The 24,264-nt window shown below is 47.2% G+C and overlaps 1 protein-coding gene across 15 annotated transcripts in view; it reads left to right on the forward strand.

Annotated features, from left to right (window-relative positions):
• The first annotated feature begins 889 nt into the window (after positions 1 to 889).
• TTPAL (alpha tocopherol transfer protein like) overlaps positions 890 to 24,264 on the forward strand; it is a 36,659-nt gene continuing 13,284 nt past the window's right edge. For 4 of the 15 annotated variants that reach the window (XR_011530824.1, XR_011530828.1, XM_008515621.2 and 1 more), the window contains exon 1: positions 890 to 1,148. The gene's annotated coding sequence lies outside the window, so the exon portion shown is untranslated. Of the gene's footprint in view, positions 1,149 to 21,941; positions 22,563 to 24,264 lie in introns of those variants that run through there. The other 11 variants (XR_011530827.1, XM_008515645.2, XR_011530829.1 and 8 more) reach the window with 9 other exon arrangements.

The following is a 24,264-nucleotide window of genomic DNA, read 5'->3' on the forward strand; positions in this document are numbered from 1 at the left end:
GTCGTAAAAGGCATTGTGGCTTCCATCTTGCCCAAATCTTGGATCGCTTGCTCTGAGGAAGCCAGCAGCCATGTTGTAAGGATGCTCAAGCAGCCTTGGGGGGTGAGGTCCACATGCAGAGGCGCTGAGGTCTCCTGTCAACTGCCGGCCATGTGAACGAGCCATCTGGGAAGTGCATCTTCCAGCCCCGGTCAAGCCTTCAGGTGATCATGGCCTTGGCTGACGCTGTAACTACAACCTCATGAGAGACCCTAAGCCGACCATCCAGCCAAGCCATTCCTTAAGTCCTACCACACACAAACCATGAGATAATAAACGTTTGCTGTTTTCAATCGAGATCATTTGTTATGCAGCCATAGATAAAATACGGTTGTCCAGCACAGTGTCTGGTACATAGTATGTGCTCAACAAACATTGGTTAATAAATAAGTTAGATGCTCAATAAATATTATAGAAGGACACATGATAAAAATAAATATTTCAGAGACATTAATGTAATATTATATAAATACATGTAAAACCAGAAATTAAGTAAGAGAAAGGGCACAATTGAGACTTTTTCTAATCTACTAACGGTCCTTGGACAAGATGTCTGTACAAGAATTCTTCCAACCTTGAGATCCCAAGCTTCTGGGAGTCTCAGTTTCTGTTTCTAATACTCTGTAAATCTATAATTCTATGATTCTGAGATTTTAGGCTTCTGTTTCACCAAGTCCTTCTGTGAGCAGAAATGGCTTCCCAGAGGAGACAGGAAGAGAGAGAGAATATCCGAACCAGAAAAAGGGGTGCTGGTGTACACCATGTTCCAAGTGGAGAGAACAGCAAGTGCAAAGGTCCAGGGGTTAGAGAGAAGGAGAGAGAGTGCATGGCATATCTGATGAACTAAAAAGAGGTCCGTATGAGTTGGTGTAGAGTTGGGGAGGGGGTGCTGGAGAGAATCAGAATGGCAAGAGACTGGCTAGTGACAGAGGACCTAGTAAACCATGTCAAGGAGTTTGAACTTTATCCTAAGGGCAAAGGGGAGCCCGTGGAGGGTTTTTAGGGGAAGAGTAACACAGTCTGCTTAGAGTTTGGAAAGACGCCTCTGGCTGCTGCATGCAGGTTTGGAAGGAGGAGAGATCAGAGAGGAGGCTGAAACCAGACCCCAGGTGAGAGAAGAGGCCTGAATGGATGGGAGACGGGCCCAAGAGAGAGGTTTCATCCACGGCCTGGTGAACAGACAGGGGTGTGGATTATACTGGTCACCTGTGGGTCTGCGACTTCTGGGCTTTGTGATTCTGAGATTCTCTGATTCTCTGCTTAACACGCCATAATTCTTTGACACGAACGCCCGTGGTTGTCGGTGTATGTTTATAATCCCCGATCTCATGCTGCCTTGCACCCCTCCTTCCCGAGCCTCAGTTTTCCTTGTTTGCAAAGTGGGAATCACCAACTCCTTTCCCGCCAAGCCGCCGGAGGGGTGAGAGCTGGTGCATGGTCAGCACTGCACACAGCGGGTTGCCCATGGGTGGTGAGCGCGTTTCCCCTAAGTGCTCGACACACGGGAATTGTCAGGAAAGAACTGGCTCTTGAGAGAACAAGAGAGATCAGGATGGAAGAGCCTTGCTTTCGTCTGCTCCTGGCAACCTGGGTTACTCCGGCTTCTGGGCTTCCGGCTGGGCATCTGGTGCCCAGATTTGATTGTTTGCTCCTAGGCACCGTCAGGTTTACCAGTTGGCTGTGGGGCTCCTTATATCTGTGGCCTGCTGGCCTTCACAGCTCCTCCTTCTGCTCTTAAACTCCTCAAATGCTGCGGACGCCAGCTGTGGTAGCCAGGCAGATCTGGTCTCCCCTGGGCCAAGTGCCACCCAGTTAGTGGGACCCAACCTGCTCCCAATCCAGCCCACCCTCGAGGCCATACTATAGCACTCCTTCCTAGGCAACTGTTCTGTGGGCTCAGACAAGAGCAGGTTTTTGGAGACAGAAACCTCACTCGTCTCCCCAAAACGGCAACATGCGGTCTCCAGAACCACACCCAAGGCTTATGTGCGCTCCCGTGTTGCAATTTCTTTCTTGCCAGTGGTTCAGCTTTAATTCAGTTTAATCCCCAAAACGTCAGTTGAACAACGCAGCTGTGGGCAAGCTCCACAGAGCTGGAAGGACCCTTGAAGACTCACTCCTTGCTTGGAGGAGGAAATGAGGAGGTGAGAGCGGCGTGCCTACAACTACACCATGTTTAGGGAAGGGCCGGGATTAGAGGCCAAGGCCAGAGCTCTCAGTCCATTTCTTTGCGCAAGTAGGGGTTCCACAAACATCAGTGAAATTAAGTCAAATTAGGAGTTTGAGTGACACACATCACATACATTTACCAGTTAGCATTTGCATTGACTCTTTCTAGAAGGTGATAAGAGACAGGAGAGAAAAGTGGCCTCTGAGGAGGTGACCTGGGCAGCTGGGGTCAGCGGTGGGAGGAAGAGCTACTTTTCATTATGCCCTTTTGTACCTTTTGAATGTTTTATTTTCACCAAGTGGACATGGACCAGAGTCAATCAATCAAACAAACAATCATAATGAAATAAACAGTTAGGCGATCCAGGCTCTTTTGTAACTCCATGCCTCTGTACGTGCTGTTCTCTCTGGCTGAAATACCCTTTCCCGTTTTCTCCACTTGGAAAACTCCCACGCAAGTTACAAGACTGACCTCAAATGTCCAGGGTCCGGGTTCCGTTGCTGCCTCCCTGTGATGGTTATTCCCCGCTCGTGCACCACCTCCACATGCCCTTGCATACCCTGCTCTATGCACCCATGCCTCCTGACTTCCATTGGATTCCATCAAAGGGAGGAGTCAGCGGGAGATTAAAAGGCAGGATGAGGGATAAGTGGGGTGTTTATGCCACCCGCCCTGTCCCTGTTTTGCCTTAATGTTGGCAGGGCCGTGTTTTTGCACGGCCTCACCTCCTGTCCTGGCCTCACTTCCACAGCTTCAGCTGGCTCCAGGAGCAGGAACGCTGCTGTCCCTCTTGCCCCCTCAGGCCTTGGGGTGATAACAGCTCCCCGCTGTGCCTTGTCCCTGGTGCCTCACTCTTCCTTGGCATTTCCCGTCGCCTGCTCACGCCTCTGTAGACATTCCCTCCATTACATTTGCTTCGGTTAAGCCAGTGGTTCTCACCCTGGGTGAGTGTCCCCTCCGGTGACATTTGGCAATGTCTGGAGACATTTTTGTTGTCATGACTGGCGTGGGGGTGCTACTGGCATCTAGCAGGTGGAGGCCAGGGATGCCACTAAACATCCTAGAATGCACAGGACAGCCCCACCACAGAGAGTAATTCGGCCCCAAATGTCAATGGTGCTGAGATGAGAAACCCTGGCTTAACCCTTTGAGATGCCAGCTGCTCCCTGCCTGCACCCTGACAGTTCACGGCTGACAGCTCTGAAAGCCTGCTGCCCTCCCTGCACTGTGGTGTGATCCTCTCGTTTACACGCCTGCTGTTGGCCTCTTCTTAATGGCACAGAGAGGAAAAGACCCAGTCTTTCATTTGGGTCTTGATGATGGCCACCCACCGTGCAATGGGGGAGAGACCCTGATGAACTGGGGCCCCCACCAGAGTTGAGTCCTTGAAGGCAGGATCTGTGTGTCATTCACCACGTAGCCCCAGCAGTAGGAGCTCAGCAGATATTTGCTGATTGAGCCAAAAAAAGTCCTTCGACAATGTCTTAAGACAGACTGCGGAAGACAAGGGACTAGACTCAGCGGCGAAATAAGACCCAGGGAGCCTGGGGGATGTTGCCTGGAACAGGAGTTCGAAGGAAACCACAGTCGGGCAAATATAGAATGAATGAATATGGGGATATGGGTAGGATGGAAGGCAAGAAGGAGGTGTCATCTCTCAAACGGGTATCACAGTAGAGCCACCGCCTAAGATGATTGTGAGAATCATTAACGGAAAGCATTTAGTGTGCTACCTAGGACCTGGTTAGCACCAAAGGAGCAGTATCCATCAGCTCTGGAGGGAGTGATGGGGGAGAAGCATCAAGGTGGGGGCCGGGGAAGAACTCTGCTGCCAACAGGGGGCTGCTTTGCACTCCTGGGCCTCAGTTGCCCAATCTGTAAAATGGGTAAGATGTAGGCAAGATTGGTGCTTTGCAGAAACTATATCATAGGGGATATTCTAGGGATTCCACAACATGGGATTCAAATATTATTTTTAATAAAATTTAATAAAAGTAAAAGTCCAGTCTGTCAAGTTACGGTGAGAAATAACTGTCAGGCAGGCCGAGGGTGCCCAATTCATCCTATTTTGCCCAGGATTTTTCTAGTTTTAGCAGTGAAAGTCCTGTATCCTGAAAACTCCTTCAGTCTTGGGCAAACTGGGATGGTTGGTCACCCCAGCAGGTCAGATGGTCAGCGTGCCCACAATAATTTTAAAAATCATAAATAGCTAACATACGTTGAATATTGTGCCAGAAGCTTTTCTAACGACTTTATGAGTATTAGCTCATTTAATCTTCATAAGAATCCAGTAAGGTAAATAATATTAGCCTCCCCCTTGTACAGTGGCACAGAGAGTTTCCATAATTACCTGAGGTCACACAGTTGCTGAGTGGCAGAGGCAGAATTTGACTCCAGGCCATCTGGGTCCAAAGCACCCACATTTAACCATGACCTCTACTGCACATTTGAATAGATTTTAAAACATCTTTTGAAGTGGTAGCAGTAATAATAATAGCGAAAATACATTTTAAGACATTTTTTGAAATAGTAATAATGATAAATTTTTTGAGCACTCAAACATGAATTCCAAAGTTTAACCCAGTGGAGACAACTTATATTCTATCTTGGGCTGCCAGATCTATCCGTTGTTGTGTAGACCTCAGAATAAAATATTTGGGGCCACTTCTGATGAATTAAAGCTGGAGTGGAAGACTCACGTATTTACAGGGCCAGGTGGGCAATATTAGTGAGTGAGGTGGCCTAGTTGTAGTACAACAGGGGGTGGTGGAGACTGTGGCAAAAAGGGAATGGAATATATGTACTGAGGAGGGGCAGCCAGGACTCATCTCCAGGCACTTGGGATTGGGGGCCCTGCCATGGCAGATCCTCTAAGAGAAGCCAGACATCCATCTTTAACAGCAACTAATTCAGTGAAAACAAAACAAAAACACCAGGTGCGTAAAATAAAACTTATCTGTGATCCAAACCCAGTCCCTGCCCCCATCCACCCACCCCCACCAGTGAGATGTTAAAAAAAAAAGCCATCAGTATCTGAAATTGTGATATATTCACGCAGTGGAACACTGTGCAGCAAGGAGAATGAATGCACTCAAGCTATTACAAATATGAATGACTCTCACAAATGAATACACCCTGTGCGTTCCATTTCTATAATTTTCAACAATAGACAAGACTAGTCTAGGATGTTAGGAGGCAGGATTGTGGTTACTCTTGAGAGGGGTAGGTAGTGAGTGACTAGGAGAAGGCACAGGGAGGGCTGTGGGGGGCTGGCGGGTTCTCTCTCTTCATCTGGATGACAGTGACACGGTGGTGTTGTTTTTGTGATGATTCCTGAGCTGTCCACTTAGGCTTTGTGCATCTTCAAAATTTATGTTATTCTAAATTATATAAACCTATTGAAACATACACACAGACGGTTCTCATTTGGAAATATTTCTCTGGTTGAAGCAGGATTGCATTTGGATGCAAATGAAACTAGAGGCTGTCGTTGGACGTGGAGCCTGGCTTCCCTGCAGGAAGCCACCGATGGCTCTTTCTTGGATAAATGAAAAGAATGCGATTGTCAGGTGTGCCCCAGGGCGACACTGAGGGGTTTAACAAAGCAGCCGGCTCTTCTCCATGAGCTTTGTACAATATTATCTATGTTGAGAATTGCATCTGTATTGCTCACCTTTTACCCAAGTTCTTAGGTATTTGAAGTTATAAAATAACTTTCTATATATTTTTTATATCAGGCTTTCATGGGAAAAGGGTTTCTGAGCTGAGAAAATACGAGAACCTTCGGGTTGAGGTTCTAACATGCTGCCGATCAGAAGCAGGCTCCGCATGGCGGGATGATTTGGGGGTGATTCGCAGGCGCAGACGGTGGAGGGGAGCGCCCACGCCGGGGGAGGCGGGAGCACGGAGGAGGCTGCTGGGCCGTTTCTCAAGGGGCGTGTCTCCACTTACAAAGGGCCTTTTCATCTTTTAGTCACCTCTTCAGCAAACACGTCCCAAGTGCCCACTCCGCGCCAGGTTACAAGGGCGCAAGGTGAATCCAATAACCACCAAGACGGAACTAACAGCGGGAAGATGTCATGAGAGCGTGTGGACCCGCGCTGGTCTCCACCCGCCTCCCACTCAACCCACATTGACCGCTTCCCCCGGCCCCTCACTCCCGCATTCTGGCCCTGGTTTTCACCATCCCCAACGCAACAGCTGCCATCTCGCTGGTCTCCCTGTCCCACCTGGACCCCTAAATCCATTCTCCACAGTGTTTATATAAAACACAGATCAGAATACGCTCATCTCTACCCCACGCCCAACTCGAAAGCGGTACCCAAGCCACAGAGAGTAACATCCAAACTCCTTCCCACGGCCCACAGGCCCCATATCAGAGGCTCTGATCGCCTCTGCCCTCCTGGTTCTCTCGGGCTCGGGCCTCAGGGCCTTTGCTCTGGCTGTTCCCTCTGCCTGGACTCCTCTTCTCCCACACCTTTAAACCGCTGCTGCTGCTTGTGGTTCAGATTGACTAGAACTGTCACTCATCCACAAGAAACTGACAAACAGCGGCCTCTTTGGAAGGAGAATACAAAGCTGGTGACCGGGGTAGGGGGCGATGGCAGGGAGAAGCACTTTCAACTGGGCGACATTGCTCGAATTTTGCACCACGTGCATATTCAAATAAATGATTAATTCAAACGGAAGTGTCTCCTCGGAGAGGCCTTTCTAGAAAGCAGCCTTCCCCATTTGCTTCCTCTTCCGGGGCTGCAGTTTTCCCCTATGAAGGGCTTGACACAGTCTGTAATTGCCTTGGGGTTTTTTGCTTTGCTTTTCACGTCTTTTTGGTTCATTGTCTATCTCCCCTTCGTGAGCACAGGGACTTGGCTAGTCTCATCCACCACCTAGCACAGTCCTGGCACATAGTAGGGGCTCAATAAACATTTGTTGAACAAGTGAAGAAAAGAAGGGAGGGAGGGAACGAAGGCCTTCTGGGATGATTATGGAGATTAACCAGGCAAAGCCGGAGGCAAAAGGTTGCCCTTGGTTCCAAGTAGAGGGAACAGTCGGTGACTTGAGGACCTCAAGAAGGCCAAGCTGATGGGACTGGAGATGAGCGAGCCAGAGTGTGGGGCAGGCAAGACAATGTCCATTTCACAGATAAGGAATCTGAGGCTCAGAGAGGGCAAGAGACTTGCCCAAGTCGTCTAGCAGGCCCAGGTCTGAGTTGGGGATCCAGGTTCTAACTCAAAGTTAAATAGAACCTCTCAGTTACTGAGCACCTGTGGGTACTAACTTAGGAGGTGGGTCCTAGTATTACTTCCTCATTTGACTGATGAAGAAACTGAGGCACAGAGAGGCCGAGTGACTTGCCCTAGGTCACCCAGCTCCAAAGTAGCCGAGCCTAACACTCCTGATGATTCCCAATTTCCACTCCCAATTCTCCCAAAGCCTCTGGCCTCACACGGAGCACCAGCATGGACCCCCAAGGGGCTGTGCGTTCAAACCCGGAGACTCTCTGGAGCTTTGGACAAAGCCAGGAAATTCTCCAAAACCCTCCATGGGCTGGGTTCCCCCAACTCCAAACCGAAAGAGAGCAAAACTAGCCCTGCTTGCAAGGCTGCTGTGAGAAAAAAGTGATAAAAAATAATTACAGGACTGGTAAGTGATAAAAATAATTGTAGGGCTCCTGGCAAACAGCCTGAGCTGTAGAGATGCTGTCTGATGATAGCAGGAATTTATGGCCCTGCGGGCCCAGCCTTTTCGAGGCTGGGTGATAGGAGCAGGAGTCACGAGTGGGGTCACGGGCAGAAAACTCCCAGCAGCCCCATTCCTGGGGTGAGGCCTGAACCCTTCTCCTACCAGCCCGGGCATTGATTTCCGGGACTCTCCGATGGCCATACCCACCCCCGACTCGCAGCCCACGGGCACCACTAATCATCCATCTGGTAGGGTCTTGTGTCTCTTGCCACTTAGCTTTCTAATAACCTGAAACTATTAGCACTTTACAGTGACTTATTCATCCATTAATTCTCGGGGCCCCAGGGGAAGGCAAGGAGCGGATTTTGGTGGCTGAGGTGGGGCAAGACCCAGAGGGCACAGTGATTCATTCCTCCTCTAGCCGGTGGACATTTACTGAGGGCCTATTCTGTGCCAGGGGCCTTGCTGGGAGAAAGGTGGTGCCTGGACACTGTGACTCACCCAGAGTCACAGAGCGCCCTGGGGTGGGGGGATGACAGGGCAGGACCCTGGGTCCCCAACTCCACGGACCATGGTCTCACGACCACAAAAGAGACTGGGAGTGGCTTGTCCCTATGAGTGTTCACAGCCAATTCTTAAAGGCATCAAAATCCCACCTTAGAACCCTAGTGTATTGTTGTTTTTACAAAACAAAACCTACGTATCACAAAAGCTCAAATAATGCAGAGAAGTACAAAGAAGAAAGTTCCAAACATCGGAATTTTACCACCCAGAGAAAAACCACCCTTCACAGAGGAGCTGAACTAAGAGGTCAAGAGCACAGCCTTTGAGGCCAAAGTGCCCATGTCCACGTGACAGCTCGCACACAAGCTAGCTGTGCGACATTGATAGTGTTAACGCTCCTCTGCCTCAGTTTCTCCACTTGCAAAATTGTCTACTGGCGGCACCTGCCACACAGGGCTATTAGGAGCGTCAATGAGTTACTATTTACAGACACTTAGGACTATGATCATTCAGTGTGTCTTTCTCAGACATGCTTTGTACATACGTGCACTCCTGCTTGTGGTTTAGAACCTGATTTTTAAATAAACTCAGCAAGATATTCCAGGCATCTTTCCATGGCTATAAGCTTGTTTCAGTAAGGTTTTGATTTAAAGGCTGAGCATATTCAGGAGCCCCCTCCCCACTCTGGATCCACACTAGTGCCGCTTTGGAGGCTCTTTATTTTCTCCTGGCTCTGCACCCAGAGCTTTCCGCAGATCCCCAAGGCAATCCTGTGAGCCTCCATCCATCCCACAGGGGTAGAAACTAGGGCTCACAGACTGCGAATATCTTGCCCAAGGTCACAAAGACAGGACTTGAACTTCAAAATCTGGACTCCAGAGCTTCACCCTCAAGCTGTAGCCACCCTGCCATCAGGACTGAAAAACAGCACTGAGACATCCAAGGGGGTTTTGGCGTCAAGTGCACCTGACTGTGCATTCCTGTTCCCCCAGTACTAGCCGTGTCAGCGTGGGCCAATTCCTTAACCTTCCTGAGCATCAGTTTTCTCATCTGTAAAATGGAGCCGCTGATACCCATCACACAACGTTGCTGCAGAGACGGCTGCTTTCTGGCTGACGGCTGTTGTTTCTGGAGCAGGAATGCCTGTGCGGCTCCACGCTGAGAGCTCTTTTGACAACATCTCCAACATCTCTTTTAGTTAATGAGAAGCACATAAAGAGCCTGGCAGACCAACAGCGGTGTTCGCTGCCTAGACTTTATATTTCACGAAGGCAGGGGCTTTGCGCATCGTGTGACTTCAAGACCTAAACAGTGCCTGGCACAGAGGAGATGCTCAAAAACATTTGTTGAATGAATGAATGACTCTAATTTAGCCAATATCAATGACAAACGCGCTCTGTTACTTACTAGGTATGTGACTTTGAGCTAGTTTTTTCACTCCTCTGAACTTTAATTTTCTCCTAGGTCTAATGGGTACAGTGATACTGGCAACATTTACTGAGTGCTAACTCTGTGCTGGGGCCCTGTGCTAAGTGTTTTATGTGTGATATCCCCTTTAAACTTTACAACACCCTCTGAGGTACTATTATTAGCCCATATTAAAGTTAAACTAGCTGAGGCACAGGAAAATTAATTCACCTGGCTAAGCCTTCACAAGTATTAAGAGGTGGAGCCAGGATTCAAACCCTCAGGCCTCTGACTCCAGAGTGCACCGCTTAACATTAGTCTTTAGTGCCTACCTAAGAGTAACCCACCCTTCTCCATCAACAGTAGACGGAGTAAATATTTTGCGGTACATTTGTGGGGTGGAATACCACACAGCAATGAAAAAGAGTAAGTTACTCATAGTCACAACAACATAGGGGAGCCAGGCACAAAAGATTACTAGAGTAGCAAGAGAAAATATAGGATGCCCAGGTAAATTTGAACTTCAGATAAACAATGAAATTTTTTTAGTGCAAATATGTCCCCTGGGAAATTCAAATTTAACTGGCATCCTGGATTTTTATGTGCTAAACCTGGCAACCCTAAATATTACGTATGTATGATTCCATTTATATGAAGTTCAAAAACAAGCAAAACAAATAAATAATAGAAGTCAGGATAGTGGTTGTCTTGGGCAGGGGCGGGGTGAGTGGAAAGGGTGTTAAAAAGTTATATATCCTGCTCCAGGTGGGAGTTACCAGTGTGTGTATGCTTGTAACAACTCACCAAGCTGCACACTTATTATTGGTACATTTTACAAGATTTGTGAATTGTGACTCCATTATAAAAAATGTTTTAAAATTCTAAAGAGCAATACACACTGTCTATAAAATCTTTAGTAATAGTATCTAAAATAAAGTTTGTGACTCTCTTAGCACATTTTAGGAGCTCATAGTAAGAACCCATCGTTTTACTTATAGTAAAAACCCTATGAGGGGGCCGGCCCGTGGTCGAATGGTTAAGTTCACACGCTCCGCTTTGGCGGCCCGGGGTTTCACCAGTTCAGATCCTGGGCGCGGACATGGCACCACTCATGAGGCCATGCTGAGGCAGTGTCCCACATGCCACAACTAGAAGGACCCACAACTAAAATATACAACTAGTTACCAGGGGGCCTTGGGGAGAAAAAGGAAAAATAAAATCTTTAAAAAAAAAAAGACCCTATGAATAGAAGCATAGCATTAGCTGATGTAGTGCCAGAAGGTAAGAGGATGGCGCAAAAAGACCGGGCAGGGCTCCGCTCTGCTGGCCACAGGGTCGCTAGCAGTAGGACTCAACGGCACAAACAGCAAACAAGTAAAAACTCAATAAATGGAAGCCATTGTTAAATGTAACAGCAGCATTCATGTCATCATCGTTATCATCACCGCCTTCTGAGACGCTCTCTACTGCAGGCTGATTGGAGTGCCCTCAAGTGCCTGCATTTTGTCACAGCACTTCAGTTACTGCAAAGAATATGGTTTATCCAGGCCTGGAGTCTCCATTCCAAAGGGCAAGCCTTTGCTTTTGCTCCAAGACCGCATAAGAAAGTACCAGAATCCACATGAGACTAATGGGTCCCAAGTCCAACTCCAGCCCTGCCCGTGACAGCCCCCTGAGCTGCGTCAGAAGGAAGGCAGAGGGAATGCGCAGGTCTGCCTCTCTCTGTTTCACTGTCGAATCGCAATTGCAAACATTATCTCGTTTCGCAGGAACTCACATGGTATATTTGAAAGTAGTACTCGATGGGCTACAAATGCTTTCACACTAAGAACAACCACACCAGCTTTCAGTGAGCGCTTGCTGTGTGCTGGCACTGTGCTAAGAGATGGACGTCTGTTTTTTCCTTTAATCCTTAAAATGACCTGTGAGGCATTCTGAGCCTGCTTTTTTCCCCTCACAAGTACGCTTTGGGCATCTTTCCATGTCAATAAATATAGCCGTGGCGGTAAGTACTTGATTCAAAGGCTGAGAAACTTAAACAGTCAGCAGCCGCTGCCCAGGTGAAGATCAGTAATAGTTAACATTTATTGAATGTTTATTACACACCAGGCCCTACACTAATTGTTTAATATGAACTATCTCTTATTTGATCCTTGAGGCAATCTCCAAGTAGCTTCTACTATTATTCAGATGATTCCAAGGTCAGGCAGCTGGTGTAAATGGCAGAGCTGAGATTCAAACTCAGGTTGGTCTGATTCTGACACTGGGCTCTCAGTCAGCATATCTGAAGGACAATATGGGGAGGGAAGGTCCCCAAGTAGAGAAAGGAGCCACTGACAAATCCTAAAGGCAGGCAGAAGGGTGGTGTGGGCCAAGGCCACGGGGGAGGCAATTTCTGAAAAGCCACAGTCTGCCACGGAGGGGACAAGAAGGCTTCCGGGAGGTGGCACCATTTGGACTGACTGTGTCTCCAGCCAAAGAAAGGAGAGCTTTTAATAACTTACCATCTCCTGAAGGGTTTCACATCAGGCACACGTGGGTCCAAATCCTAATCGTGCCACTCTCTAGTTTCTTTTTTAAAAACAGCATGATTGAGGTATAATTAATGTACAATAAACGACACCTATTTAAACTGCGTAATTTGATGAGTTTTGGCATACGTACATATCCCATGAACCCGTCACCACAATCGTGATGATGCACGTTTCCATCACCCCAGGTTTCCTCGTGCCCCTTTATAAGCCATCTTATCGCACCCCCCATTCCCAGGCAACCACGGTCTCTGTAGATTACTTTCTTTCACTATAGAGTACTTTCAACTTTCTGGAATTTTATAGAAATAGAATCATACAATTTGTACTCTTGTCTGACATTTCATTGAGCATAATTATTTTGAGATTCATCCATGTTGTTGCATACATCAATAGTTTGTTCCTTTTTATTGCTAAATCGTATACACGTGTGTGTGTAGGTATATACAGTTTCCCCCATTCCCCTATGCATGGACATTTTCCCGCCAGTTTTTGGCTATTATAAATAAAGCTGCTAAGAACATTCACGTACTGTCTTTGAATGGACAAATGCTTTCATCACTCTTGGGTAAATACCCAGCAGTGTGATTGCCGGATCATATAAGTATATGTTTAACTTTTTAAGAAACTGCTGCAAACTATTTTCCAAAGTAGTTGTACCACCTTGCATTCCCACCAGCAGTCGCTAGGGAGAGTCCTTTTAATTTTAGCCATTCTAGATGAACCACTGTTTTTAACCTGTGGACCCCACTGATGGTTCCTTAGCCTTTCTGAGCCTCAGTTTCCTCATGTGTAAAGTGGAGATAGTCATACCAACTCTGAAAGGTAGTGAAGACATGGTGAACCAGCGCATAGGCAACATATAGTATAGAGACTAGCACATAGTAGGTGTTTCATAAAAGGTGGCTCTTTTATTACAATTGAACCCCAGCCATCCCGTGATCTGGAGACTTACCCCAGGACACAGCATCTTCAACTAGAGGGCCCTAGTAACTCCTTCCTCAGTCCTTAGGAATCTGACATCCAACTTTAGCTTCTCGCTGCCGCCATCCAGCTCTGCCCCTCCATTAGGCTTTGTGGGACAGGGCCCAAGCTGAGCCCTTGTAGGTGTTTTCTGCCCAGGCTGGTCCCTGGGAAACACTCAAGCAGCCTTTGTCCTGAGGCACCGGGGAGTATGGGCTGACCTCAGCACACCCTCTCTCTGGCTCCCTCACTAGTGTAGTGGGGCAGCCCAGCTCTCCCAGTTTCTAGATGTCCCTGCCCACATCAGACCATTGGACCCCCATATAGGGGTCACATGTTAAGCTCTCCAATTAGTCCCCCCAGAGGAGCCCTCCGTACCTCATTCCACCCTTCTAAGAAGATGGCCACCAAAAGATTCCTTGCCCCCTCTTCCCTCATAAGAGCACTGTGGGTGAATGTGGGGAGAATAATCCATAGGGGGTTCTGAGTGGTCGTGGACAAATTTTAGCAGCTGTGGGCTTTGGACTGTGCTCTTGAAAGATGATTGCTGGCTGTCACAGCAGAGCTTTCGAGTAGCATTGTACAAGTCATGTCCACCCTCTGAGGCTCAGTTTTCTCACATCTTCATGGAGGGGACACAACCCAACAGGGTTGTTGGGAGGGCTGAGTGACACGATGAATCTACAGACCGTTGCCGGATCTGCCTCTCCGGGATTCCACGATCCTGGACCTGCAGCTCCATCTTCATGTGACTGTTTCCCGGTGAGTTTCCTCTCTGGGCCTCAGCGTTCTCACCTGTCAAATGGTACTCTGCCTGATAACATCTCCAACAGGCTGGTCGGGTGAATACATATAAAGTGCTGGCGTTTGGTAAGAACTCGGTCCTGCTGGGTGTTAATAATACAGTGGAGGGTAGGCTGAGTGGGCTCTTAGGCTGGTAGTGGTGGGGTAGGGGGTATGGAGTCTCTACCCCTCCTTGTCCCCTACCATTCTAGGCCTTGTTTTGGAAATGCTCCAGCCAGACTGGGATCTAGGGAACGGAGAGGACGCTCTGTACCTCCAAGCAGCCGTGCTGAATCAGGTTAGAAAATCAATGTGTGACCAGAAAACACAGCTGGGCTCTCACCTCTTCTGGGAAATCCGCACAGCCAGACCCGCGCATGTCTTTATCTCCCGCTTAGAGAGGTAGCCAGCTCTCTTCTGAGTCCTGATTCCGAGGCTTGTGAGCAAAAGGCTGGCACACACAGTGACAGAAGGTTCTGGCTCCTTGAAGCACACCAGGCTCATGGGTCACAAGCTTCACACGACCCCCGGGTAGTGGTCAGGTTTGTCCGGCACTTGCCAAGCTGCTGACTTCTCCCAGCCCTAGTCTGGACGCTTCTCAAGCCAAGTCAGGCTCTGGACGGCTGGTTGGGCAACTCATGACCTCAGACTGGGTCAGATCCATCAGGTGAGCATCTGTTTAAGAGTATGGAACATTTTGTCCTTTAGAATCCCAAGGGCCAAAGACTATGAACCTTCCCCATGCACAATTCAAACTCCTGACACTGCCTTTTACTTTGGGCAAGTTCCCTTACCTCTCTGAGTTCCAGTTTTCCCATCTTGTTTTCATGTACTAGTTGTAATAATTTTATACGAAGATTTTCTCTTTTTTTTTAAAGACTATTTTTCCTTTTTCTTCCAAAGTCCCCCAATACATAATAGTTGTGTATTTTTAGTCGTGGGTCCTTCTAGTTGTGGCATGTGGGATGCCGCCTCAGCGTGGCCTGATGAGCAGTGCCATGTCCAGGATTCGAACCCTGGGCGGCTGAAGTGGAGCGAGCAAACTTAACCAGTTGGCCACGGGGCTGGCCCCAGAGATTTTTTCTTAATCTGTTATTTGGTTACCAAGTGGTACAATTCATATAGGAAAGGTGAGCTAAATACTGGATTCTTTCCTTTTATTTACCTAGTTTTCAAGAATATAATTTGTTTCCATGCCATCTTTAGAAGGTGATTAATTAGTGTTTTCGATGATGAATTCAGTGATTAAAACATATTTGATGAGTTTCAATCAATTGCAATTACTATCTTTGTGGCAGCTGAAATTGTATCACCTTCAGGTTGGTTTCCAAGTCCCTTTGATAGCTTTCTACTTATCTGGTATGACAAGATGTTACAGGCTCATCTTGTATACTTCCTGCTACAAATCTGGAAACAGCAATTTCTCCAAGAGGTCCCTTTATTTTTTTGAACAGAAAATGGCGTTTCAGGACTACAATCTGAGTGCTAGGTAAACTCACTGGTGCTATATTGGTCATTGTTTCTAGGCCTTTTTAGTGAATAGAAGTAGGAATTTTATATATAGATAGAGATTTTATCATATATATATATAAATAATATATATTAGACATTTTTGTTTTCAAGAACGCAGGAGATGATAAAATTGAAAGATTCTACAATTAGTGATTTCCTTTAGCCCACTTTACACAGACAACAGTCTCAGAATAACAGCAGGAAAGCTACTACAACCAATTAGAAGACTGAAAATGGATACAAAAATTTTTGCATACACTGTGTCCGTTCTCCACCAGGATGGGGGCTGCACTATAGCTACATTGTTAGAACATAGATGAATTTTATTACCTTTCAACCATCACTTAGTCTTAGTTCTACAAGTAAACATATATTGAATGCTTCCCACCAGTTCTTATGTCAGCATCTCTCTAGTCACGTTGTTGGTCTGATTCTCGTTCTCCAGTAGACTCCTCAGGAGGAACTTACGGAAAAAAATACTCCCCAAGTGCTCACAAGTTGATAATAGCTATTTAGAGAAGGTCAGTTTTGCTGAAGATAAAATCCTTGGCTCGTCCTTTCTTTCTTCGAGCATCTTAAAGGATGCCATTTTCTTCTGGCACTCGCATAAAGCATTGCTGTTGAAGAGTCTGATGACAACCTCATTTTCTTTCTTTTTGCCTGGATACCCAAGATGCCTAAAGATTTTTTTTCTTTCTCTTTATAAACCAGTAATTTTATCAAATGATGTCTTGATATTGGTTATTCTGGGTCAATGATGTATTCCTGTGCTTTGTTTTATTTTTTTCCTTCAGTGACTCCTATTATTGACGTGTTGGATTTTCATTGCCCATCTTCTTATTGATCAATTTCTCTGAAATTCTTTTAGGTCTGTTTAATTTTCATTTTTAAAAATTGCTCCCTTTTCACTTTCTATTTATCTCAAAACACTATTTGTTGATTTTATTTTTTCATTTGCTCTTATATTCCATTTAGTTTACTTTTCATTAAAAATTTTTTTCTTTTATCTCTAGTTCTATCAAGAGTTCTGACACCTCATTTCTGAATTTTTATAATTCTAATTTATGTTCTTTTTTGTCTTATATAATCTTGTTGGCGTCTTTTAACTTGTTCTCATCTTTTTTTTAAAAGAAAAGTCTTCCTGGAATGCTTTCACTGTCTGTAGGGATATTATTCTGCTCCTTATTCTCTCTCTCTCTCTCCCTCCCTCTGTCATAGTCATTTTATTTTCCCAGGATTTAACTTTGATACTTTTCCATTGCTCATTTTTATGTGAGATTAATTTTTTCTGAACATTTAGAAGGAAGCTCGCTTAAGATAGTTTTTTTATCTTCACAGAGCTCTCCCTTCTGTTGTTTCTGCATATTGTTAAAAATATATATATGTGGCTTGCTTTCTGAGGATTTCTGGCTCTGTTCCCCACCCCTACTTTTATCCTGCCCTTCTCTTTCCTTTATTTCTGCTTTCCCTATCCTGCCCAATTTTGATTCCTTTCTCAGTAATTTCTCCTCATTATGAGGCTTGTCCTGGAAAGAAGACTTGGTGGTCAAGAATTCACAGGGATTGAACTCTGTTAGCCGATGGACCCTATGGCAGACCCCTTGCGCTCACCGGCTACTGGCATTAACAAAACCCTCCCCAGTTTCAGCTACAGTTCTCAGATGGCCCCGCCATGGTTTCCCATGAATACAGGTTGCAATTTTGGGATTCTCCAGTTGTGTGGTTTCCCAGACACCTGTTACTTCCCTTTTATTTCTCCTACGCAGAGGCCCCAGTGGCACACAGGCCTTGTAGCTATTGCTGATTTGTCCTCACCCACTTGTTTTTTTTTAATTTGTGAAGATACCTATCACCTAGTTTTGTTGTAAATGTCTTTCTGGAATTTTGTTTCTGTTTTTATGTGGGGTTGTGGGAGGAATCACACCTCTGCAGGGTGTCACTGCTTCATCTTACCAGAATTCCCCAAGGGCTATCATTTTTATAAACGAGGAAACTGAGCCCCAGGGAGGTGATTTGCCTAAGATCACACAGCTAGTGACAGAGGATAAATGTCTGTGAGAGCACCTGCTGTCCTGCCTGGCACAGAGAAGATGCCTAATGTACACAACTCCGTCCCTGTCTCCTCTCCATCTTCCTCTCTGCTTCCACCTGTCAGTGTCTTTTCAGGATTCTGTTACTGACAATTAAATGAGATTATCCAGGCAAAGAGCTCATCACACTCCCAACGAAAAGCATTCAATAAACGGTAGCTGTGCATATAGAATTTATGGCTGAAGAAACCAAGGGTTACAGATGTAAGCAATTGCTCCAAGTTAACTCTCTGGTTAGTGACACAGAGAGGACTTGGCCTCAGGTCTGTCTGACCAGATGCCGACTTTCTTTCTCCTATACCAATGGTTCTCAACTGGGGGCAATTTTGTCCTGCGGGGGTTATTTGGCAATGTCTGGAGACATTTTTGGTTTTCACCACTGTGAGCGTAGGGTGCTACTGTCATCCAGTGGGTAGAAGCCAGGGATGCCATTAAACACCCTACAATGTACAGGACAGCCTAATCCCCCCCCCCCAACAAAAACCTGCCTAGCCCCAAATGTCTATAGTGCCAAGGCTGAGAGACTCCGCCCTCCACCACGGTGCTATCCTAAACAAGCCTTACCTTAGAATCGCACTAAGGCTGCTCCAGGAGATTGTCTAACTCAGAATCACACACCTTGAAAACAGAGATAGCTCAGGCATTTCCGGCCTCCTCCACACATACCCAATGCCCAGATTTCTTTTTTCAGAGACGAGATGAAGCTAGGAAGGCAAGATATTTGTATCCCTCCAACCAAGACATGGGGCAAGCTACCCTTCCTCTGGTGACCTTTCTGCCCCCAAGTGGGGTGGTCATAACCAATCAACAGACATCTCATGATACAACGTACCAGAACTCTGTGCATGCCATCCCACTGTATCTTCCTAAGGACCCCCTAAACAGGAGGCACCATCCCCCATTTTACACATGAAGAAATGGGTCTTTCAAGGGGTAGTTCAGAGTCTGTTACTTCCGAGTGTGCAAGGCAGGGATGTAGAAGATAGAAACTCAAATCCCGGCTCAACCACAGAGCCATCAAGTGACCGCAGGCAAGTTCTTCTTCTCTGAGCCTGTTTCCCAACCTGGAAGAACAAAAGGGCAGGATCACATGACCTCTAAGGCAAAGCAAAATTTGGAGCTGTGGTGTCATACAGACTTGGGTTCAAATCTCACCCTTTCACTGACTATCTTGAGTCCCCAGGCAAGTGACTTTTCCTCTCTGGGTTCAGTTTCCTCATCTGCAGAGGAGACAATCCTAGCTTTCTGTTCACAGCATTTTAGTAAGTCATAACTGAAATCATACAAGCGAACTGTTTAGCACAGTGCCTGGCGTATATGATTCCTCAAGTAATTGGACCTCTTTTTGTTGTCATTGTTGTTTATCTGAGACTCTTCCAATCCTGAGCTAACTTGGTTCTAGATAACACCAGGAGGAACCAAAAATAATGGCCCTCAATTGAGGGATGGAACAGGGACTTCTGGGGCATCTCTGAATCTCCTCCCAGCCCTTCCCTGCCCTTAGACCAGGCTCTGGACCTATGTTCCTCTCCTCCTGCTGGCAGAATGTGGGATTGCAACCCGGACTCTAGGTACCACCAGTGGATCCTGGGTCTGGGCTGAGGGGTTTATTCCAACGCCTAGGACAGCATGGTTTGGACACGGTCATCCCTCACCCTTTGCCACAAGAGCTACCATTTCTAAAACACTTACCGTTTGCCTGGCATGGGGCAAGGTGTTTCCTCTTATGAGCTCATTTAATCAGCTTTTTGCCCATGAGGAACTAGAGGCTTTTGGAAGTTTGAGTGACCTGGCCAAGGTCACATAGCTGGAATTAGCGTTGCCAGACTGCGGTAGGCTGAATAACAGCACCCCAAAGACATCCTCGTCCTGATCTCTGGAACCTGCGAATATCTTACCTTGTATTTTTTTTTTTTTAAGATTTTATTTTTCCTTTTTCTCCCCAACCCCCCCAGTACATAGTTGTATATTTTTAGTTGTGGGTCCTTCTAGTTGTAGCATGTGGGACGCCACCTCAGCATGGCCTGATGAGCGGTGCCATGTCCACGCCCAGGATCCGAACCAGTGAAACCCTGGGCTGCCAAAGCGGAGAGCGTGAACTTAACCACTCGGCCACGGGGCCGGCCTCCTTACCTTGTATAGTGAAAGGAACTTTGCAGGTGTGATTAAATTAAGGATCTTGAGGGGGCTGGCCCCGTGGCCGAGTGGTTAAGTTCACGCACTCCGCTGCAGGCAGCCCAGTGTTTCGTTGGTTCGAATCCTGGGTGCGGACATGGCACTGCTCATCAAACCACGCTGAGGCAGCGTCCCACATGCCACAACTAGAAGGACTCACAACGAAGAATATACAACTATGTACCGGGGGGCTTTGGGGAGAAAAGGAAAAAATAAAATCTTTAAAAAATTAATTAATTAATTAATTAAGGATCTTGAGATAGGAGACTATCCTAGATTGTCTGAGTGGGTCTAATGTAATGACAAGAGTCCTTGTAGGAGGGAGGCAGGACACACTGTATCTCTAGTCAACACTAATGTATTGTACACTTAAAAGTTTGTGAAGAGGGGCTGGCCCTGTGGCCAAGTGGTTGAGTTCGCATGCTCCGCTTCAGTGGCCCGGGGTTTCGCAGGTTCGGATACTGGGCATGGACATGGCACCGCTCATCAGGCCATGCTGAGGCAGCATCCCACATGCCACAACTAGAAGGACCCACAACTAAGAATATACAGCTATGTACCAGGGGGCTTTGGGGAGAAAAAGGAAAAAATAAAATCTTTTAAAAAAAATTAAAAAAAAATTTGTGAAGAGAGTAGAGCTCATGTTAAGTGTTCTTAGCACAAGAAAATAAAAAGGTTTTCTGAAAACGGAGTCAGGAGGATCAGAGTTAGTGGCAGATGTGACAACAGAAGAGGTTGAAATGATTTGAGGAAGGGGCCACGAATCATGGAAGTCAGGTGGCCTCCAGAAGCTGAAAAGGCAAAGAGATGGATTTTCCCCTGAAGTCCCAGAGAGAATTCATCCCTGCCAACACCCTGATTTTAGACTTCTGACCTGCAGAATTGTAAGAGGATAAATGTGTGTTTTTTCAAGCCACTAGGTTTGTAGTAATTTGTTATAACAGCCACAGGAAACTAATACACAGATTTAGCAAAAATAAAAATAAAAAAACAGGATGCCCAGTCAAACTTGAATTTCTGATAGACAATTTTTTTAGTATAAGTATTTCTCAAACGTTGCATGAGACATACTTAAAAACAAATTGTTGTTTATCTGAAATTCAAATGTAATTGAGTGTTCTGTATTTTATCTGGCAGCTCTAGAAATGGTAGAGCTGAGAGCAGAAGCCAAAACTCATGACTCCCTGGCACCCCCCTCCCCTCCTCCACTCCCCCTGCACAATCTAGCATCTGGCACAAACTGCCATGTTCCCGTGGCCTTCCTGGGTCAGTCCCCACCTCCCTCTTGTCACTGGGGTAAGGAAAGGAAGAGATTGTTTAAGGTCATCTCTTGGATATTCCTTTGGGCTCTGAGTCCTCCTGGACTACAGAATTTCTCTCTAGAAATGGTTTAGCTTCTTAATTTTGCCAGAAAAAGGGACCTAGGGGATTTGTCTCAAAGTTGTAGTTGCACAAAATGTGGGGGGGGGGGGGGGGTTGGGGGTTTTAATAGACTAGGGGTGGGGGCTAGTAAAGCCTTTTTCAAGCTACCACTTTCTGAAGGGGGACTTCAAGAACCCCAAAGCAGGAAACAATTATTGAATCAGGAGTTTAGGGCAAGAATCGTTACATATTAGGAAACTGAAGCCCAAGGGTGAAATGGGGACTTGCCCAAGGCCACTCAGCTAACGACAGACACAGATGTGCTCGGGAGCGGAATCTCCCCCTTTGAAGCAGCCAGTCCTGACGGCAGCTATGGCGGGAAGAATCCTGGAATGCTAATCCCGAGGTCTAGGTCCGAAACCCTTTACTTTATCGATTGACAGTTTCCCTTTCATGAAATAGGAGAATTCCATAAATACAAGGATTTAATGAAATAACGGATAAAAAACACCAGGTACATGGCAGTATGTTCTCGGAAAGCGGCAGCTTCTTCTTTCCTTCTCTGGGCCTCAGTTTCCCCTTCCATACTATCTAATCCTGCTCGCGCCCCCTGTTCCACCCCGCCCCTCCCAGGCTCAGATCCCAGAGCGCAGAGGCCCGGCCGCCAGGGGGGGACAGAGGGCTGGCACTGCGGCGAGACGTCGCACATGCGCACTCACGGGCGGCGACCCGCCTTCCCACGCCCTGTGCACGTCACTTCCGGCGCGAGGGGCCGGGCCGGCCGGGCAGGGAGTGCGGGTCGCTTCTGCGCGCGCTGCCGGACGAGGCTCCCGCCGCCCATTGACCCGCGCTCCGCCCCGTAGCCGGGCCGGTGAGTGCCCGCGATCCCCTCCGTGTGCCTCGGGGGCCGGGGAGAGGGGCCCCTGAGAGGGAGGGATAACCGGAAGTGGGAGACCCGAGGAGAAAGAGAGACCCCAGGAAATGGGGACACCTGGGGAAGGGGTGACAACCAGAAATGAGGGGCCTCGGAAGGCTGTCGACGGGACGTGGGGTCTCTGGGGCTCCAGGAGCCGTGGCTTCCTGACCTCTCCTTCTTGGGGTGGGGTGGGGAAGAAGGTGATGCTCTCCAACTGATGGGTTCCAGGTGAGGAAGATGCCCGGCTTCTCCCTAACAAATGGTGTTTGCACCCATCCCTCTACCGCCGCATCAGTTCGTTCACCAGACTGTCACTGAGTCCTGCACTGTGCTTGACACTGCCGAGGCCCTAGAGATTAAACAGGAAGCTGCAGGTGGGGTGTAGAGCCCACTCTGGGGCTAGACGCATCCCCGCTCGGCCTCACCAGGTGTGTACCTTTGGGCGCACATCATCCGCTAAGATTTACTGAGCACATCACGTGGCAGGCACTGGGGATAGCAGTGAAGGTGGCAGGCGAGTTGTCTGTCCTCGTGGGGTTTACATTCTAGTGGGCAGTTTCCTCCTTTGTAAAATAAGTACAGTAATGGTGCTCTCACCAAATATCGTGAAGGTTAAAGGAGAGGTATAAAGTGCTTATCACGATTCTTGATACTTGGTAAAATGCTGGAGCACATATCTCTTTTCATCCTTCCACTGTGAGTTAAACTTCGTAAGGCAAAGAATTACATTGTTCACTGTTGTTTTCTTGGTGCTTGTGAGCACAGAGCCTGACATGTATGGTAGCTGATCAGTAATTTGATAAACGAATGGGTGGTGAAACTGCCTTTAAGGAGTTTCATGACACTGGATGGCAATTTCTGAGAGAAAAATAGGAACCCAGTGCTGTGGAAAACTGGAAGGAATCACGCTGGGGGAGTCAGAGAAGGCTTCACAGAGGAGGTGACATTGAATCTAGGCCTGGAAGGTGATGAGTTGTCTGGTTGGGAATAAACAAAGAGAGGAAGTTCCAGGCAGAGGTGTCAGAAATGCACGAGGTGTTTCGAAAGTGGTGGGTCATTTATTTGTTTTGGCTGGCATTTAATGTGCATTGAGATGGAAGGTGGGAGAGAGGCTAGGCCTGTAGCCCATGGACACTACAGTCTGCCTTCCAGATAAGCACTGGATTGGGATTAGAGGCATGTGTTGGTGACTCCCATGGAAACACCCTAGGGTGGGTCCCATGAGCCATGATTGTTGTTCTATTCCTCACTCAGGATACCTCTGCCAAGCAAATTAAACTCATTCAACAAATATTTATGGAGTGCAGACTATGTGTCTGATACCCTGTTAGGTGCTGAATTTAAGGTGATGAACAAGGCAGATGTAGTCTACAAATTACCTTACCGACAGTTACAAGAGTAGGAGGGGCTATGCCAAGGAGCTCCTGTTGGGGAGGCTCCTAACCTGGCCTGAACTCAGAGGAGGCTTCCTGCTTCAAGCACCATCATCTCTTGCTTAGATTACTTGCAAGAGCCTCTAAATGGTCTTGTCACTTCTGTCCTTATCCTCCTACAGTCCACTCACAAAACAGCCGAGTGATCCTTTTAAGATACAAATCAGATTGTGTCACTGTAAACCCTCCAGAGCTCCCACCAACCTCAGTAAAAGTCAAAGTTCTTACTGGCCTGCCAATCCCTGTACCAGTGCGGCCCCAGCACCTCTCTAAATTCATCTGCTCATACTCTCTGCCGTGCTCATTTGCCTCTAGCCACACTCACCTCTTTGCTGTTCCTTGAAAAAGCCAGGAATGTTCCTGCTTGAGGCTTTGCACTTGCTCTTCTCCCAGATGTCTGCATGACATGCTGCCTCATCTTCATCTTTGCTCAAATGTCACTCAAGTGAGGCCTTCCCTGCCCACCCTACTTAAAATTGCACCTCCCATCCCCAGATACATCCAGCCCCCTTCCCTGCTCTGTTTCTCTCCCCGGCACTTACCCTCTTCTAGTAGACTGTATAGTTTATTTTGCTTATAGTCTCCTCCACTAGAATCTAAGCTCAATAAAGGCAAGATTTTTCATTTGTTCACTGTTCTATCCCCAGTGCCTGGAAGAGAGCTTGGTCTGTACTAAGTGCTCAATATTTGTTGAGTG

Source organism: Equus przewalskii, chromosome 21 (genome assembly GCF_037783145.1).
Source record: "Equus przewalskii isolate Varuska chromosome 21, EquPr2, whole genome shotgun sequence".
Classification (NCBI taxonomy): Eukaryota; Metazoa; Chordata; class Mammalia; order Perissodactyla; family Equidae; genus Equus; species Equus przewalskii.